Here is a 13,328-nt window from a genome sequence, read left to right on the forward strand (position 1 = left end):
GTTCAGAAGTTATTGAAATTATAAAATCTTAAGCTTCAGACAAAAAACTTGCATAATTATAAACACTAACAAATCTTCCCTAAAAAAAATATAAAGCTTCCTTGAAAAAAAATATCTAGGTGTATGGTTTCAGTAGTTATGGAGATCTTGCATTACAGACAGACGAACTGACTTATATCCAGTCTTTAATTTTAGAGCATACTCTCTGAAATATTGATATAAATCATTGATATGCTTATCTTTATCGGTTGCGACGCCGTTTCTTCACAGTTCCATATTGTACCCCTATATAGCAACTGCCATGCAAAATCTCAGACCTGTAACTCTTTTTTTAGTTGAGTTCCTTTGACTTTTAGTTTTGGTTTCAAAAAGTGTCACTTTCGCCCCCCCCTATTCAGCTGTTGTAATAATAAATGGAGGGGACATTATATAGTAAATTGTACTGGCATCCAAAGTTTAATTAACATGTTTCTTAATTTGTTGGCTAAAGCTTTAGATGCACATTAAAACTTTTTTAATCTACTGGGGGGTAATTTTGTTTGGCATAATACGGAATTAATAAAATTCTCGTAGATTGTCCTATCCCTGATTGAACTATATTAATGTGGTATTGGGAAGAGATAGTAAGATAGGTTATATAGGAATAGTTAAATAAGTCAATAAAAAGTTAAATTCAATTCACTAGGTATACTGAAAAAGCTATTTCAGGAGATATATTTCGTTGAATCATATTAAATTAACATATGATGCATTACTTCTAGTCACTACGCACCGCCCCCTAGAAGCCTCTAGAGGCACTTTAAGGAAAATTAGGGGAGGGGGTTGACACTCATTAAGATACCTCACCCCAAATATTTTTAAACCTTTCCTGGATCTATAAGAAGCTTCGCTGTAAAGGAGAATCATAGCGGTACAAACATACAGAAAGACATCCTGTAACTATAAATAGGATATTACCAGAGAGAGAGAGGGGACAATGAGCTGCATATATACTTGTCTATAAAGTTTATATTAACGTTTTCTTATTCGTTGGCTTAACAATTTGGGGATTTCAGTTAAGTTTGATTGGTTGTTTAATTAAGTTTAGTGTTTACACGTTTCAACCACTAATTTTAATTTACAGAAGGGATAATTTTGTGTTTGGTCATTCGGGATTTACATTAATTTATCGGCCATTAATTTATCCCTTTAGGTTCCTAGGATATTACTATCCCATTATTCCTGGGTATAGATAGATATTCACCAATCCTTATCACTTCACACCCCAATTCAATCCTTTATAATGCATACACATACATTATACATAAATATAGGCATAAATCTATATCAAATGTGTCTTTATAAATTGCAATTTCAACTATAGATTGTTAACTAGCTTTACAACTCTTTCATTCGAGTCAGTTTGGAGAAATTTCCATATACTAAAGTAGTTGGATGTATGTATGTTTGTTCACTACCTATTATATTATCGTTAAAACATTTTAGTTTAAGGCTATTAAAGAAACATGCCATCTGAAAAAAATCAATCAATAAAAGAAACAATATACATGAAAAGATGTGTTTAGTGACTAAATATTAACGTAACAGCACTTTTTATAGAGTAGCTGCGCTACTAATAGACCTTGTATATGCATCATTAAACCCAACCTAACTAAATTAAATCTATTTAGCTATTATTATGAAATATTTAATAATATATGAAATCTATTTTAGTAATTCAAGGATTTCTGAAAATGGTTAATATTCTATAGGCTGCTTCCGTAGCCTCAATGTAAAAGACTTTTTTTCAAATTTTTGACGGATTACGAAATCCAATGAAAGCAAAACATTTAAATACTAGAATCAGCTCTTATTGTACCTATACAATATGTTTCTTTAGAGTTTAATTATCTATTTCTAGTAGTGAAGCTACTCTGTAATTTACTTTTGTCCGTCCGTCCGTCAGTCAGTGTGGTGGAGATGTGATTTTCTCCGTTGCTATTCAAGATACACGGCTGAATTTATTTTGTGAAGATTGCCTATACCAATAAGGATTCAGCATGCAATTTACTTTGCACGTCGGTCTGTAAGTCATGCTGCAAAATATGAATAAAAAATATAAAAATACGTGAGAAATGTTTCGTAATTTTTTCTTCCATATATTTATATCCAAAGAGTGATCAACGCAGTTTATTTAAATATGCTATTTTATTTGTTTTTACAAATACTCTTTAAATCTCGTTTTTCGTATTCACATCCATTTTTTTTTGTGCGTCTATGTTTGTCATCCTTGATAATTAAAATATAGTGGCTTGCTATTGTTGCGCTACTTTATAATCATAATTATTCAAGTTTCATATGATGATACGAATCTGTACATGGGGTTAATTGAATCAGAAAATAATAATGGAAAAGTGTGTGGGTGTGTGTGTCTATGTGTGTCAGGGTGTGTGTATTGGAGTTTGTGAGTGTGTGTGTGTGTGTGTGTGTTTGTGTGTATGGGTTACACAGATACAGATTTCTCAATTGATTTCCACGGTGTGCCGGCAATTCCGCAGAATAAAGTACATTGATAAATCACTAGTTGAAAAATAGATGAAATACAATAAATTTGTTTATCCATATTTTATTGATGGACCATTAGCCGGACGTTTGGACATACGTTATTACTTATTGACTAGCTTCGCTACTAAAGAATCAGAACGACTGCTATTAACAAATTCTTTTATGTGGTTTTGGAAGAGCATAACCTATTGGCCAAGAAAGGGTAACTAAACAAAAGCTTTTGAGAAATAGAGAGAGGGCAGGGAAATTTATTCTGAAGAAATTAATATAGTACTTCATAGATTGGAATCATGTCATCAAGGACAAAATCATTTTATTCAAATAAAGCTTTTTTACATTAATCTTTGTTTAATGGCGATGTAAGTACATACAAATAAATTTTTTGAAGATGAAAAAACATGATTTTCATTCTTAGTGATGATAGGTAAGGTTAAGAAAGCGTTAGAAACTAGAAATATTTTTTATTCTTAAAATCAGTTTGTGGTGATTTAAAATAGTTTTAAGTGCAAGCACTGTCCTTTTTTTATGATATTAGTCATCATTCTTTTTGATAGTAGGTATATGGATCTTGATTTTTGGCATATACTAGGCAATTTGCCTTCTTGAACGATTTTATACGCTTATGAACTGAAACAATATAAGGACAAGGATTTCCATGATTAGCGCTGCTAGAATTATTTATTACAGAGAGAAGAAAGGAATTGCCTTATTTTTAGAGTAGCTTCGTTCAACAAATAAAAAGGGTTAAAATCTAAAAAAAATGCAGGTAACAAAAAGTACTTTTATATAAAGTAGTGATTTTTTAAAAAGCAAAGCTTTTCTATAATTAGATTTGGTCCGTCCGTCCATACGTCCGTCCGTACGTCCGTCCGCATGTTAGAATTGTCCTATCGATTTCAAACTTTGCATGATGATTCCTGTATTAGTTAGGTACGATTTAGAAAGCGTAGCAACTCGATAATCATTACCAGAATGTCCGTACGTCCATTTTAAACATGTTGATTTTTCTACTTTTTTAACAACAAATTTTTATGTGATCTAACTATCCGTTTGATCTGATTTTTGGTATATTGATTCCTGGGACAACAAAGAACAATATTTAAGCGAAGCAACTCTATAATCAAGTCCTAAAAATGTAAGTATGTCCATAAACATTATCCTGTATCAAGCAGTTTTTGAACAAATTTACTTACAATTTTGCGTCGACTCTTATACTTTTATATTCTGATTATTTAGTTCAGACACTATACAAGTGTTAATGTCCGTTTGTCCTACCGTTTCAGTGCTTTGCTTTTATGAATGTTGTCATCCTTGTTTTTGTTGTGAGCTAAATATCTCAAAAATGATATTATGAATTGGTTCTACTTTGAATGGAAGTTTTATAAATGTATTGGGTTGTTATATGGTTTCTTTTCCTTACCTCTCCCCCGCCATCCTCTAAAGGTTAGAGGCGAAGAACCTATTATAACTGTAATAGAAACTCAAAAAGAAAAAGGAATTTTGTTTGTTTGATTATTATTTGCTTTCTAAATTGTCTAAATATCCAAGGGCGGCAGGAGATAATCTAAAAAATAAATAGAATTAAGCACAGCTAAGATTAGACATTGAAGAAACTATTTTTCTTGTTGTTTATCAAAACCAATTGAGATCTCCTTTATAAGGAAGCTTCATTACTTAATATCTTAAATGCGACGGAGTGGATCTCACTCCCTCTTGTAGCGTTGTCTCTAGAGGCTACGGGTTAAATGTACATTCACTATTAGATAAATATCTTTTGTTTCATTGTTGGTAAAAGTATTATTAAATTGGCAAAGTTTTGTATTTTTCTTTGAAGTACATAACATCTCATTGTTAATAAAATGGAGGAAATGACTGTAAATTACAAACTGGTACCCAAAGTTCTTATTCTATGGCTTAAAACTTTGGGTACTTTTATGAATTTTTATTGGTCGATTGCCAAGTAATATTGCGTCAACTTTGCAACCTATATTTCTAATCTACAAAAAGGATTAATTTATTTTATCATTATTTTGGATGTATACCAATTTGTCGTCAATGGTCTTAACCCTTTAGTACCCTGTTGTTTATTAAGTCTGGCTGGTATATTCACTTCCACATATGTATAACTTTATAAAATGATCATAATTGCATGTTGTTACGTCTTCTTATTTATTTAGTATATTTGCGAATATAAAACCAGGAATAAGGTATAACCAACAAGTGAAATAAATCTTAATTAATATTTGGGGGGCAAATGGAGAGGTCGTCAATTTTACGATGTGTTGCCCCCCAACGACAGCTGCAAAACATGTATAGGTTTCGTGATTTTTTTCCGAATTAATTTGGTTATTGGTATAAGCTGATAAAAAACACTATGCGGGTGTGAATGCACATCCTTAAGTCTGGCCCTTGGCATTCCATGTTATTCAATATATTTACATATTTGCAACTTTCGAAGGGAAACTATTTGGCCTCCAACTTTTTGTGTAGAAATAATTTTTCTTTGTTGATAACATTAAGGTACATAAAAAAAAACATTTTGTCTCCATAATGATTATATTTTTTAGGGGTTGATGTATCCATCCTCTCGTCAAATAGCCTAAAATTTACACTGGGCTAAAACTAAACTTTCCTGTAAATGTTGCAATAATCCTTCGAACCGTTTCCGAGATCTTAATTGTCATCGAAACAGACAGACATATAGGAAACCTGTTACTTTAGTATACATACTTTAGTACATGCATATAATAGGTATTGATTTCCAGAAATAGAATCTACCTAGCAACACACCTCAAGTGTGCATCAATTTCCACAAATGTGTCTTATTATCAAATCTTCAGAAGTGCATATTATTATGGGCCTAATTGGTGCAGCGGTTAACGAGATCTTAAGCTCCATCCTTACAAACTGATTTCATTTTATTTTGTGCGATAAATTAAGTTGATAGTTTAGGATGAAAGTTGTAATTTTCATGAATTATTTGGTCTGAAAAAGTTATTTTTGTGGATATCATTGCACACCGCTTCAAAAGGAAGGATTATTATTGAAATAGATTGATAATAGAACATTGTGGACTATTAACTCGCTTTGAAAGTAGGTAGAATAGTTATTTCTCGCATCGTATTATAAACGGCTTTCCGCGGATATAGAATGTACAATTATAAGATTAAAACCAGTTTTTTAGCCCCTAGGTGCAGTAGGCACGGGCTAAAAAACTGGTTTTAATCTTATGATTGTACATTTTTATATTCGTAGAAAGCTGGATATAATACGAAGCTAGACATAGTTTTTTCGTATGGATGAGAACCGGTTCCTATCCACCGGATTCGAATGAATACGAGAAAATTGATTAAACGTTCATTGTGATATTTTTGTTTATTTCAAACTTTGATTACCTAAAGATCTCTTTTCTTTCTTCTGAAAACTTTTGAAATAATACCCAAAAACTTTTTCTAAGATTTTCTTTCAACTTTTCTTTATTTGGAAGGAGGTGCAATAACCTATACTATTTTGCACTGTGTAGTCTTATGAAAACTTTTCTTAGTATGTAAAACTTAAATATTTAAGGTAGATTTAAGATTTACGATATTTCTTGATATATTCAGAGGAATTTTGATGGAAAATAATTTTGATAGATAATGAATTTTAGATATATTTATTAAGTAAAAAATTCATAAATCGACAACTTATAAATATCTAATATTATGGAGTAGCTAAATTATATTCATTTGCTTTGTTTGTCCTGCAAAATCTCGAAAACGACTCGAATAAAACAAGAGGGTGGATACTTCACTTGAAAAATTTAGAATTTGATATACCTATGCAAGATCATTTTAAAGACAAAATGATTTGCTTTTGTTAAATAGCTGCCATATTTTAGACAAAGTAGGTATCACTTTTGACTTAGGGAAAAGATTAAAGCCGAATAATTTCTCAGATGCAATATCTCTTCCAAATGTTGTGTGGGTGATAATCGTTTTATCATCATGAGATATAAATACCAGGAAGGGAGGGAACAATGGGCTGTTTGATACTCTTGTCCCCAAAGTTTTATGATTACGTTTTCTTATTATCTGCCTTAACAACTTTGGGGTCTTCATTGGATTTAGATTGGTTGGTTCATTAAGTTGAGTGTCCAAATGTTTTAACCAGTATATGTGATCTAAAGAAAGGGTAATTTTGAACATCATCAATGGGGATGTACTGAATTTTTCGGCCATTGTCTTATCCATTGAGATCCCTGAAATTAATACATAGGTGTGTATTCACTTCCCCAAATGTATCACATTTTCAAAAATCTGAATTTCATATTATTACAAAAGCGAAATTTCCCTATTACCCTTTGATTTACTCTCACCCTCAAACATACCCTTTTAATAATTTGGATCATGGAAAGAAACGAAGTAGCGGGTTTCGTAGCTTTTGGTAGGTTATTTTAGGCTAAGGTTAGGTAAATGTTAATGATTAGAAAATTAGCCCCGCAGTATTCGAGCCCTCCACAGAGGCTAGAAATAGGAGAAAGCTACTGTGAAACTGCGACGAAACTTCGTTTTTTAGATAATCCAATAAATTCATAAAGTTTGCTAAAAAAAATGTAGATGTAATAATATGCGGTAGTGAATCTACACAAAATATATACATAATCATATTTTCATCATTCTTCATGTTTTAAAGGGATTAATATACCCCATATTTCACTTAGTGGCTTCGCTTCTAGCCTTTAGGGGTCAAGACATAAGAGAGCCTAAAACCTAAAACCACCACTAAACATATAAAGCTTCTATCTATTAGAACATACATTTTTCGAATTTTTTCCATTTCATTAAACTGACCTTACCAGTTTGTAATATAGATACCTAGCGAAGCTACTTCTTAATTAATTTTTAAATTTGTACGTCATTTGGTCTTCTATTTTATAATCATGATATACTAAGCTCTAACTTAATATTATATGGTAACTGCTGTTATACTTTTGTAATTATTGGTCTTGTTTTAATAATAAGTTTTGGATCATGGAAAGAAAACGAAGTAGCGGGTATCGTCATATTTTCACAGTAGCTTTTCTCCTATTTCTTACCCCTCTGGGGGATGTAACCCTGCGATGCAATCTTTAACATTAACCTAACTTAAAATAACATATCAAAAGTTACTGTGAAAATAAGACTAAACACACTAGGTACTTGGTTTCTTTCCATGATCCTTAGTTGTATATATGCCCCTGTATTTTGATGAAAGATAAACCTCTTTTTATTCTTATCATCACAAAATCCTTACAAAATTTTCATGATTTTTGTAACAAGAGCAATTTTGTTTAAAATAAAACAGGTTTATTGTTTTTGGTGCTTTTTTATAGCGCAGGCTCTCTTTAATTTATATATATTTTTGTACTTATGTCCGTCTATTATTAACGTAAAATAACTAACTAATTCTATTGATTCGCAAAATGAATGACAAAGACCATAATATTCAAAGTAAGGTATTAAGTTTTACATTATATAATGCTTACACTATTGTGATTTACCATATTTTTTTCATAGGTAAAAATTCTGAATATTCTTTAACTAATAAAGAGATTCGATAAATGGCCAAGTTTATTTGTAGAATAGTTTTGCTCCAAAAACAATCAAGAACTAGGTAGTTTTTCAGACTAACGGACAAACAGTTATACAGATAAGCTTTGCTAGTAAAGATTTAACAATAGCCTGGCTTTAGCAAATATTTTATATATCGTCTATTCAACTGAAAATAATATGGGTTTTTATAATAATAAAAAATAGACCAAAAAAAACAGCTAAAAATTATTTATCCTGTTTTTAAGGTCATTTTTGCCAAATGTATTATGTTTTTGAGAAAACTAACTTTTGATTGTATGACCTTTGTCTGTAAGACGTCTTTGTACAACAGAAGATGGTAATGAGTTGTGCCTGTTAATGAGCCAATGCATCTCCAAACGTCTAACGGTAGGCTTCGGTAGGGAAATTTATTTGGCTATGACCTGACTTAAGCCTAAACTAAAACCCTGATATCTAGTGGACACATAAACACTACTGGTATAGACTGCTAAAGTTTTGATAAAAATATAACCTAACTACATTGTAGAAATACCCAAACAGAACTTTTATTTAAAATATCTTTCCTAGCACTCAAATGCTCTCGTCTATACAAAATTTAGAGCTGTTTTTTTTTACAGATAACAAGGACATCTACGTTCAATAGCAGTAAAGCTTTAAAGATTTCCGCCAGCTATAAAAAGATCAATATTAGAATGCATTAAAGTCTTTAATCAATCATATAGATATTTGTCCTGTGCTTTACATGATGTTACATACAGACACACAACTATTCCAGATTAGATTTGCTTTTAAAATTCGATATCTACCTACTTAAAGCATTCAGTTACACATTTGAATTCATTTTTATTAGCTGGAAAAATTGATTTTCAAAATATAAAAATATATGTAGAGATGTTAAAAATTATTCTTTTTCTCTATTCTTATTATATATATTCTGTCTTTGGTAGCTAGTATATATTAGCGAAAAGAAAGAGAGATGTGGCCGATAGAATATTTTAAATGTTTTTTTTTTAATTTATCCATTTTGCTCATGGCACTAAACCCTTTATCTACAGTAGGTTATTGTAAAAATATATAGTAGAAATATTGGGTATAGTCCCTTTCGTAACATCGCACCTTATGGGGAGATTCTTCGTATTTTTCACAGTAGCTTTTCTCCATTTCTGCGGGGGACTCTAACCCTGCAGGGCCAATTAACTAACCCAATATAACCTAACCTAACCTAAAATAACAAAAAAAAACACTTTAAAAACACGACGAATCGCCCCATGCATATGGGGCGATGTACGAAAGGGACTATTCCCGAAATATTTTGTTTTATAAATACTGTGCTTTCATTTCCGCCCAGTGTATTTTCATTATCAAATCTTTAAAACTCATAGATCTAAAGGGATAAGACAATCGACAATAAATTATTGGTTAAAAAGTTTGGGCACTTCTAGTTATAAACCACTCAATTAAAATTCAACAAAACTCAAAGTTTTTGGGGTAACGAATAAGATATTTGTTGATAAAACTTTGGGTACCAGTGTAATTTACTGTCTTATATCCCCCCCCCCCTCCTTGTGAGAATCGCGAGTTATTACTACAGCACAACAATCATTCTTTTGTTGTTGGCTCACTTAAAAATCTTAGCTTTGGTAACTTATTGAAAAAATTTGAAGACCAACTCAAAATATGTGGGTCCTTACTAACTACTATCTAATAAATCATATTAGCACAATAAAATGTACATATATTAAACAAGGATATTATGTAAGCATTAAGCGAAGCAAAGAAAGGGTCAATTAGCATATAGGTACTTTATTCATGGAGGGAGGTAACGTTGGACTTTTTATTACACAAGTCCCTAAAGTTTTATAGTAACGTTTTCTTATTTCTTTGCTTAACAGCATGAAGACATTTATTGAATTTTCATTGGTTGAGTTAAAAAGTTGAGGATCCTAACGGTTCAACTAAAGATGGGGGTAATTTTGTGTGTCATCATTTGGGATTGTATATAAATTTTGTCGTCCATTGTTTTATCCCTTTAGATCACTGTTCTTTATTACTTTTAAGAAACTATATTATAATCTTGTGTTTTAAAGGGTTATTCTAACAAACTGTTTTCTTACTTTATAAAACTATTTAGTAAAAGTTGATGTTCTTTTAAGCATCAAACATCAATTTTCTACTTTAATATTTCATGGTTTTACCCTTTTTAATTATTCATGAAAGCTGTTAATTATAGAGAAGTTTCGCTACTGTAAGTCAACTTTCCTCTATTGGATCATAATACATATCGACTTTATAATCCTAAATAATCCATATATAATATATGTATAATATAACAAAAGGGTTTATAAGTAATGTATGTATATAATTGCTAGATTATTACAATCACTTAAAGCCATGCTATTTATTTTATTCAAATAATAATCTGTAATATCTAGTATAAATGTGCGATTTTTTTTCGTATTTTCTTTAGTCAAGCTCTCACTTTGCATCATAAGATCTTGGCTATTCCAGATTATTTATAGGCCGTTTATGCACAGGCATAACAATTACGTTTAGACGTTTGGGAGCTAGCAGCGTTTAAAGTTCATAGTTTGTTTTGGGAAATAATCATGTTTTGGGAAAATTGAGGCAAGGTTATTTCAAGTAATTAAAATTGTCCTATATCTTAATCCCTCATTTCTTATACAAAAGATATATGAATATGATTATTAAATAATAGGAATTATAATAGCCGTAATGTATATAAGTAGCGAAGCTACTCTTTTATATGCAATGTAAGTATTGCAATGTAAGTATGCAATGTAAGTATACACCAATAACGAAATTCATTGGGGGGACAAAATCACGAAACCTATACGTTATTTTCAGCTGTCGTTGGGGGGCAACAGATCGTAAAATTGACGATCTGTCCTTCCCCCCCCCCCTAATTATTATTTTAGATTTATTTCGCTTGTTGGTTATACCTTATTCCTGAAAAGGTAGATACTAAATAAAAAACTTCTGCTACTTTTGCATATTTTTTTCCATGCATAGGTAATATATGACTAAAATTATTAAATCGTTATGATTTAAAAAGATTATTTGTATTTCAATTATACATGATAATAGCAAATATATATAAAAAAATGTACCTATTGCTTTTTACTTTTTAGAAAACATAATCCTATTTTCTTAATGGCAATTTAACACTAAAATTGTTTTTCTTTATTTTAAAATATTGTTTTATGCATTATTAGAAAAAGATTATTTTAAAATTGCTTTAAAAAAATTTGGATTGAGACATTTTTTTAAAGAAACAAATCATCAAATATAGCTCCTAATAGGGGCCAATAGCTGAAATGATTTTTAAAATATTTAGCTTATGCTGTTTTGTTAGGTCTGTGGTGGTACATAATAAGGCAGACAAACGACCGGACATGTTCCAGTCTTAGAGTAGCTCCACTATTTAAGATATTTCTTTTGTTGTGTGTTTTTGAAAAGATTTCTTCCTCACTCTTTAAACATGGTGTTTTCTTGCTTTAGATAATTGGTCTTTTGTCAATTTTGACAATTTAATGATATAGTAGGTAACATTATAAAATGCAGCGAGTGTTACATTTTTTTAGTAATTTTAATTGATTTAATAATGGGCTATAAATCGATGTACATTTCCAATGATACTTAACAAATAACTCCTTGAAGTTTGAAACAGCTATAATTTTAAATTATAAGTCCCTTTGTTATGTTTCAAAATCAATGGAAAATTATAGCATGCATATCCATATGCCTAAATTACTACTAGAGCTATCCGTTACAGTCGGACGCATACACACTAATGTAGAAAATTGTCACATAGGAAAATTATTTTTTTTTAGAAAGGGAATCATTGCCCCTGACAAAATTGTAGGATTGCAGCTTTTTCCCGCAAAATTTTTGATAAAATTAAAGTTAGAAAATATTTAATGATGGGATGCTAATATCCACAAAAAGTTGATTGTATACTTAGTGATAAATGATGGATAATGGTAGCTATTGTTTTTCAATAGGGTGAAGGGTTTAAATCCATCCCCCACATTTACTTAAATTCAATAAAGGGGTAGTTTCACGAAATGCATTTGAACTTAATTTAGTGAACCTCATATTTTTTGCTAGTTAATGGGTTAAACTATATTTATATGGCATTTCAATTTTCTACCACGTATTTCTGAAAGTATCAAGACTTAAAAATCGTCTTTTTGTGATATATGCAATTTAAAAGGACGATTTTCAAGTCTTGATATTTTAAAACTACGTGGTAGAATATTGAAATTCTTTGAAGGGGGGGGTTTTTAATGCAACCATCTCGTAATCAGTGAGCAAATGGCACTTAGAATTCGAATTTCGAGCTGAAATTTTGCATGGGTAATCCTTGGTAGGTCTATTTTCCCTAAATCGAACAAAAAGTTGGAAAAGTAACGGCTGGCGGCTGCAGCTCAGCCGTTTAGCCGTTTTTGGCCTATTTTTAGGGCAAATTCATCATTATTTACGTAGGAATCAACTTTTTAAAACATAGTTTTGGTTTAATTCATATTAAATGATAGCAATAACCATTTTTTAAATTTCTAGTACCAGCTGCTAAACGGCTAGAACCGGCTGAAAACGGCTGGGAGCGGCCAAGAGTATGAAGAGTAGATAGGGCTTGTGACATGTCTAGGGGTAGGTTTTTATGGGTGCTGAGCTCAAAAATACTACTAAAAATAGTGAAGGCCAATCCATATGGCAGCTGGGTAACAGCTGCAGCTCAGCTGCGAGCGGCACAGAGTAGAATGAGCAGATAGGGCTTGTGACGTGTCTAGGGGTAGGTTTTTATGGGTGCTGAGCTCAAAAATGCTACCAAAAATAGTGGCGGCCCATCCATGTGGCAGCTGTGTAACGGCGGCAGCTCAGCTGGGAGAGGCCAAGAGTAGAATGAGTACATAAGGCATGGGACATGTCCAGGGTTAGGTTTTTATGGGTGCTGAGCTCAAAAATACTACCAAAAATAGTGATGGCCAATCCATGTGGCAGTTGAGTTATAGCTGCTGCTCAGCTGCGAGCGGCCAAGAGTAGAATGAGTAGATAGGGCTTGTGACATGTCTAGGGGTAGGTTTTTATGGGTGCCGAGCTCAAAAATGGTACCAAAAATAGTGGCGGCCAATACATATGGCAGCTGGGTAACAGCTGCTGCTCAGATAGGAACGGCCAAGAGTAAAATGA

General features: G+C 31.6%; 1 protein-coding gene across 1 annotated transcript in view; it reads left to right on the top strand.

Moving 5' to 3' along the window:
- The window catches only part of LOC145319595 (uncharacterized), a 120,416-nt gene that overhangs the window by 20,859 nt on the left and 86,229 nt on the right, over positions 1–13,328 (top strand). The window lies entirely within an intron of this gene.

The sequence above is a fragment of the Acartia tonsa genome, chromosome 5, assembly GCF_053477335.1.
Source record: "Acartia tonsa isolate MP-2025a chromosome 5, ASM5347733v1, whole genome shotgun sequence".
Taxonomy (NCBI): Eukaryota; Metazoa; Arthropoda; class Copepoda; order Calanoida; family Acartiidae; genus Acartia; species Acartia tonsa.